Source organism: Amblyomma americanum, chromosome 4, assembly GCF_052857255.1.
Source record: "Amblyomma americanum isolate KBUSLIRL-KWMA chromosome 4, ASM5285725v1, whole genome shotgun sequence".
Lineage (NCBI taxonomy): Eukaryota > Metazoa > Arthropoda > Arachnida > Ixodida > Ixodidae > Amblyomma > Amblyomma americanum.
The window spans coordinates 41,677,080-41,685,164 of NC_135500.1; positions in this window are offsets into that span (position 1 = coordinate 41,677,080).

The window sequence follows — 8,085 nt, forward strand, 5'->3', positions numbered from 1 at the left end:
AGACTACGGTGAGACAGGCTCCCCAGCATCCGCAGAGACATCCCAGCAAAAGAATGATGATGAGCAGTGCGCCCCCTCAATATAATGACTCACACAGACGAAATTTCATACTCGCAACCGTTTAATACAAATGGTCGTATATACACTGTGATGAAAAAAGTGCTCAGACGCGTGGCGGTGGGGTTGCTTTGTATATACACAAAAATATTTCTTTCAAGCATTGTCCCAAACTTAGATGCCATGTTCCCGAAGCATATGATTTCTTATTCCTCGACCTAAGTTCCAAGTTAACTGCAGATGTTTTATACCGTTTCCCAAATTCGCACATTAGTCTTTTTCTAGATGCCTTTGAACCTGCCCTAGAACATTTAGCTTCTGTGAATAACCCTGCTATAATATGTGGACACATTAATACACTCTAAATGAGAACGCAACACCATACGTGAACCTGATTAAGTCTTACGAGTTCGTTAATCCAATAATACAACCAACTCTTCTCATCCCCTTCTGCAGCGACGCTCATAGACCATTTAGTATGTAATTTCGATACCTCACCGTCTATCTCTGGAGTTATCGATGCTGATATTTCTTTGTCAATTTCAAGTGTTATTTCTAGCACTGAAGTTCTCCTATCAAAAAAGAAACTAAGAAACGCGTAAAAACAACTGTTGACCCCAACCTGTTAAGTTTCCGTGTACGCACCCTAGAGATCAATGTCGAGACCAGTACAAATATTAATAAAGAATTCGACCACCTCATAAATTTTATCTATTCTTGCTTTAAAAAAACAATTAATAATGCAAAATCTTAATATTCTGACCCAATATGTCTTTGGGTAACGACTGAGGTCTTAGCCGCTACACAAACTAAAGATAAATGGTATAGAAAGCACAAGCAGATGAAAGCTTATGAAAACTATCATATACAATATAAAATAAATAGAAATAGAGCTCTGACCTTACTTAGAAAACCTAAAAAGAAGTATCATACAACTCTTATAGAAAGCAAACAACAAGCTCCGCGTAAAAGGTGGAAATAGTTGACTCAGTCAATACACTTCGAGAGAAGGATCATATATTGCCAGAAATCATCCCACTTACTAGAAGCACAGAAAGCCTTGCGGAAGACTTTAATCAATACTTTTGTAATATAGGTTCAACTCTTGCGAAACAACTAAGTATGCCCGAAACCCCCCGAGCTCCCACCTCCTGTGTTTAATTCTTTTTTTTATGACATTACTCAAGATGAATCATTTCTACTGTTAAAACAATGACTGGAGGAAGAACGCCAAGCAAATATAAGATCCACTTACTCCTCATTAAACAGCACATTGAGGAACTGAGCTTGCAATTAGCAAAATTATTTAATGCATCCTACTACATGACCACATATTCAGACGCCTTTAAAATAGCGCGTTATCCCATATACAAGACCGGTAGTAAGTATGACATTCAAAACTACCGACCAATATCAATACTTAGTGCCCTTAACACTGTATTTGAGAAGGTATTGATGAAACGTTTTACCCATTTTCTAGATAAATTTAACGCACTTGTAGAACACTAGCACGGTTTTAGGAAAAACAGATCTACTTCCACGGCTGTGCAGTGTTTAAGTGAATTCATCAACAAAAAATTAAATAACAATAAGCATGTAGTTGGCATTTTTGTTGATATTAAAAAATCGTTTGACACTGTGAACCATCATATAGTACTATCAAATTTACATCGGTATGGATTCAGAGGTCAAGAAGAGTACTTTTTCGAAAGCTATCTTTCTGGCCGCAAACAATGTGTTAAAATCGACAAATCCGTATCAAGTGTCCATTCAATCCTGTGTGGCGTGCCTCAGGGCTCGGTATGGGGACTATTACTATTTTCTTTGTACATAAATAATCTGCCAGATGCTTTGAATTATGCCCAAACTATTATGTATACTTATGATACAGCCCTTCTCTTCTCTAGTCATGAGCCTAATATGGTCGAAAGGCACACTAATAGGGATCTTTCTCTGATGTGCCAGTGATTTTTACAAAATAAATTAACAATACACACCTCAATGACTAAACGCATAGTCTTCTCAAGTTCATATAAAAATTCAAATAGCTTAAATGAGTTACGAATAGGCGCAATCACCCTCGAACGGGTCGATCAACAGGTATATCTTGGTGTAGCACTATATTCGGCTTCTAATTTTAATCCTCACATAATTTGTGTTAGCAGCAAATTCAGATGGGCTTGCTTTGTCTTAATAAAAGCTAGAGAGTTCTTCTCGCTTCGCACATTAAAAATTTTGTATTATTGTAGAGAGTTCTTCTCGCTTCGCACATTAAAAATTTTGTATTATTGCCTTTTTCAAAACAATATCACTTACTGTGTACCGTTCTCGGGACTTACGTACAACACGTACTTAAATCAAATAGTAATTTTACAAAAAGAACCCTTCGAATAATAACACATATTAAACACACAGATAGATCCGTTCCGCTCTTTCGTGACCTAGACATTACACCTTTCTTTGCTATGCGGGATTGCGAACTAGTTTGTGTGGTTATACATATACTAATCATAACATCCCACTATCATTATCTGTTTTCGAATATCCATTTCGTCTAAAAAGAAATTTTTTCGCTTGTCGTTTTAACCTTTCAGCTGTTAATAATGTGTACGGTAAAAGAACTATTGCCTATGCCACTGCTAAAATTTAAAAACAATTGCCTGCTAACTTAACAATAGGTAAATTGCCAATCGCCGATTTAAAAAAAAATTTCCGGAGCGAGCAATATTCGACTCCACTATAAATCAGTGTTTTTCTTGGATGCATTCGTTTTTTTTTGTCCTACAATGATAGTATAATTTCTTGAGTATTTCGCTTTTCCTTGTATATAACGGTCGCATAACAGCTGTACATGAATTCTGCGTATAATACTCAGATGTCTCGCTATATTTATTTTTCGCACTTCCTGCATGGACCGAAGTCTAGCCTTGAAGGCTAAGGGCCTAGGTGATTCGAACGTACTTTTTACTAGCCGTTTGAATAAAACTGGTTTGATTGATTAATTGAAATACGAAAACGTCCACTACAAAACAGAGCCCTTCTTATTCTATTGCATATATAATCGAACATACAATTTAAACGATTAAAACAATACACAGCATTGCACACACAACAGTAAATATTCACCCACACAGAAGGGACACCTTTGCGATGTATGCAGTGCTACAAATAAGCATTAGCATCAGAACTACTATATCTTTAAGTGAGTGGCATAATATAAATGACAAAAAAGCACTATTTTTTGTCTTCAGCCAATTCAACTTTCAGTTTTGATTGTAATATTATTTTTGTCATGCTCTAATCCTAAGTCACCTTCGTTTCGCCATTAATGCCTAAATAATTTCGTCAACGGTAGCTGGAGCCCAATGAATTGGCATCAGAAATAAACCTTCAGATCGCTCTTCACCTGTTCGGTTCCGAAGATATGTTTTAGTCCTCTTCATTGTAGAGAAACTGCGTTCTGCAGCGGCGGGAGTCACTGGTTGCTAATATCTTGCTAATCTCTTTAAGAGTGTATGAACAATCGGAAATAGGACCTTGCCGCAGTTCATTAACGCGTCAGTGGAGTAGCGCGGCGTCTGCTCTACTCCTGTTGCTTCCCATTTTGCTTTGCACATCTTCCACTCTCTCCTTAGCGTAGGGACTTGCGTTGTCTGCATTTCCTGTATGTGAAGTTCAAAAGCTGGCTGCACGGACTCAGAAGCTCCCCTTAGAGACGTGTGTTGGCAGAACAAACTGCAAACTACTTAAAGTTGCCCTATGGTTTCCAAAACGGCGCTCAAGAGAAGCTCTGAGATCGCCCGCGTAAAAAATAAATTTTAGCTCGACGCTTCTGAGTGCCCACCACTCGCGGCATTTTCGAGCTTATGCCAACATAAGCCGCTGTCTTTTGAAATACAGAGAATACTTTGTGAAACTTCTCCTCAGAATTAGCAGCCATTCTCTCCAGCCTACACAAAACGAGATCTACGTTGTCTAACGCTTCGTTCATGTCAACCGACGTGCTCTGCAAAATAAACTTGCTTCGTTTTGGGGATCAAGGCGGACCTAGAATTCACCTTACGGCGCGATATGATAACGCTTCAATTAGTAGTTTCATGTTTACAACGTTTACCTATTATTTAATTGTGGTTTTATTTCTATATCACAACCCACAGGGTTTCATTTGCCTACCAAATTCTGTACACAATTGTCAACGGACGATTGCGCCTTGTTGTCGGAGTATATATAGCGGAACGAATGCATACACATACAGCGCTCCCGCAACTGGACAGTTTTCATCCCGTTGTAGGATATTTTTTACCGGTGAGTGGGAAAGAGATGGGAGGGCACAACCAATTTTATTGGCCGCCATCTTAGATTCGAGGAACCGAAACTACGCCGTCATTTCGTTGCCTGACGTCATTCTCGCATAGTTGTACCCCTTCCACCATATTTCACCGAGACGTAATCATTGGCATGCGGCAGATAGTTGTTACCACAATGTTATTGTAGATGGAGCTAAAAGTATTCATGCGAGATATGCTGTTTTCTAGTTGCCGCCACAGATGAGCTTGATCTCAGGGTGGTTTGGGTGCCTCGATGCCAGCGCCACCGGGGTGGTGACAACTTCAGCGGCGCCGCCATATTGAATCACACGGGATCAGTGGCGCTAGCGTTTGTGACGGCGCCGTTCATGCTCCCGGCTCGCTTCAAAGTGCTTTAACTTGAACGGCCTTTTGCAGCGAGAGCTACACTGGGCTACCAGGCGAGCATTTCGCGGTACATGGAAGAGGACAGTTGTGATTCAATATGGCGGGTTGTCTCCACCCTGAACGGCGGCGCTGGCACTGAGGCACCCCTAAGTGTGGTCGCAGACCCCACGAAATCACGAAACGTGATCCTTTGGCCCTGAGGGTACAATAAATAAATAAATATACCTTAGCCAAACCGCACTACCAATTAAAAAAGAACACATATATTTAGGCGTCACTTTTGACTAGAAACTGACATTTCTGCCACACATAATCTTAGAAAGAAAGGTTTTTAAGCCCTTAGGGCCCCAAATGTGCTTCCCGCAAAAAGATGGGCGTCTAATAGAGCATATCTTTTGCAAATCTATCGCTCCATGATGCGCTCTAAGCTTGACTACAAGTGCATAGTGTATACTTCAGCAAGAGCATCCTACTTTATACGATTGGACATTGTTCATAATTTTGGTCTGCATCTGTCAACTGGAGCATATAGAACATCCCCGGTAGCCAGCCTACACGTTGAAATTGATGAGCCTGGTATAGAGGAAAGAAAAGTCGCCCTGCCATGCTCGTACGACCTAAAGATCCCCTCTCTCCAGAAGCATCTCTGCCATTCCATTGACACCAAGTGCCCATCCAAAATAACATTCCTCAAAAAACACATTTTATATGGCCTTTAGTACTGCGCTTTGAAGACGAATGCGAAGAGCCAGCTGTACTAAGTTCCCTACCGAACATTGCACAAAGATATGAATATTTACCGCTATGGTGCAGCCTACTTGGGGTGTGCGCCTTCACACTGACATATTTACGCAAAAAGCACACGCCACAAGAACACATACTACAAGAGCTCTCCGCGCAACAAGATAAATGTGACACCTACACTGAGTTTTACGCTAACGACTCAAAAATAAACTTATGTTGGAAGTGCAGTGGTTCAGCAAAAAGTGAAGAAAAAATGAAACGACGGCCAGAGTGCGCATCAGTTTTACTGCCGAGTGTTGTGCCACATCTGTGGCTGTAGCGAAAACAGTAGGAGGAAACTTCAAAAACAGCTTCATTTACACTTACTGCCGCAGTACGATCACAGCACACCATTTTATAAATGCTGCTGAACACAGTTAAAATCACAACACTAAAGCGTAACATTAAACTGTACTAGGTACCTAGCCATGTCGGAATTGTAGTTAATGAAAAAGCAGCTGCATGCTATGCACAAGCCGATTTGTCCAAATAAAACAAGAGAACATACAGCAAAGGGATCCTTTGAAGTTTATGTACAGTAAACTGAGGAATAAGTGTTAAGCTTCATGGGAAGAACAAGTGAACAACAAACTACATTCTGTAAAGACTATTTTAGGAGAATGAAAACCATTTAGGCATCAAGAACGCTCGACAGAAGTTATTTTCTGTCGTTCGCGCTTTGGGTCAACACACCTCACGCACAACTTACTGACAAAACAAAACAAACCTCTAAACGCACTGCGTGCCCGAAATTATCGGTAAATCACACTTTAATTTCATGTGCAAAACTGCAACAAATAAGAAAAAAAGTATTCTACAACATTCTGCAATTAATACATATCATGATACACCATATTGATTTTAGGTGATCAAGATCATGTTGATTTTCAAGCATTTTCAAGTTTTCAAGCTACCCAGTTTTTTAACCAAAGCGTAGATACTTCTTTTAAAACAAGACATTCTAACCCTGTGTTTGGCGCGTCATAACCTTAGTTGCTTTTGCAGCTTGAAACTCCGTATAGTTAACTAACCAATAACACGTGACATGATAGATGTTATGCGATTTATGTGATGACCCCATCTCATTTTATCTTTTAAAAGAACACCAAATGATTTAAAGAACTTTATATTACTTTGTGAAGTTATAGCCCACTATATTCCACTGTGTTCAGACGAGGCCCTGCCTCGACAGACCTACCGATTGAACTTGAGGTGGGCTGTAGCTCTGTTGTGTGAGCACTGCGATACGATTGCATTGCTTCTCATTTGTCATTCTCCCACTTGTTAGCCCTGGTGCGATCCCCAGTTGCCGCCTTCGTAATATGTGCTATCTTATCATCATAAATAAGAGTGCCCTTGTTTTGTTTTTTTTGACGGTGATGTATGTCTTGTGGTTTTAAGTGTTAATTTTGGCAGCGTTATACTGGTTCTCCTTTCCAATACGCATAAGTGACATATATAATTGATAATCATCTCTTGGGCGGTCGATCCGTAGATACAATTACCATAATGAGGTTACTAGCTAAAATTCTTCAAAGTATTAAAGACGCGTATCCCCTAACGTGACACGCGACAGTCAGGCAGACCTCTGCTGTTTCATTCTCTCTCCTCTTCCGGCTCTCAATTGAAACACAGATGGTATGTGTACGGTGCGTTGCCATTTACTTGTCCCTCGTTTAAAGTCGTCTCGCGAATAGACCTCAAGTTCATATGATGACTTCTTTGCACTGAATAATATTTGAAGTTGTCTGCTTGTTTACAGAATCCCATTGTACTTACGTAGGTATACTGTTTTGTGTACACATTTAGTATCAATTTTGCCCATGTAGTGCTCGTGCAGTCATATCTCCATGTCAAAATTTCAAGAAATAAATGGCACGATTTGTGTATTTTCTTCATGACGAGAACCTAAGTGCATTTCATATGGCGACCTGAGCAGATTCAGCACGCATGCGTCAGGTTACAGTCGTTACTATTCAGTGCAGTTCCGAAACATTGTAGAAACATATAAAACGACCCACTGAAGCAACGTCAATTGCCCGTTACTTTACATAAAGTGCTGGATGCGCTCCTAAAACGTACTTAGATTACAATTTCGTGCCTTCTTGCTCACTGAAAAACGCCTTCATTAGAAAGCGTAACGCCTTTTCTCCCACCTGCTAGCTGCGCTTCCTTTTTTCACAACACGGATGTTGTTAAGAACATTTAACTGTTATGTTGCGGTTTGCTGCTTAATACAGGCTCTTGCATTATACGCCATCGGCTCCATGAATCATTCCATATTTCTAGAGCTTTGAAATGCCGTATGCTGGAAACCTGCGGAGTTGTGGGGGCCTAGCTGTTCATGCGAGAAAAGAAAATTAAATTTCCAAACGAGAAAAAACAATGAAAGTTTCTGGCATTCTGTTAACTGCAGCCAGAGAGTAATTTTCGCCATTGGTTAGGCAAAATTTTGATCGCAATTGAAAAAGAAGACAACGTCCGACCGGTAATATCGAAGTGGCTACGAGCGTCTCTCGTGTGCAGGGTTCTGTTTATTCCGTGCTACATT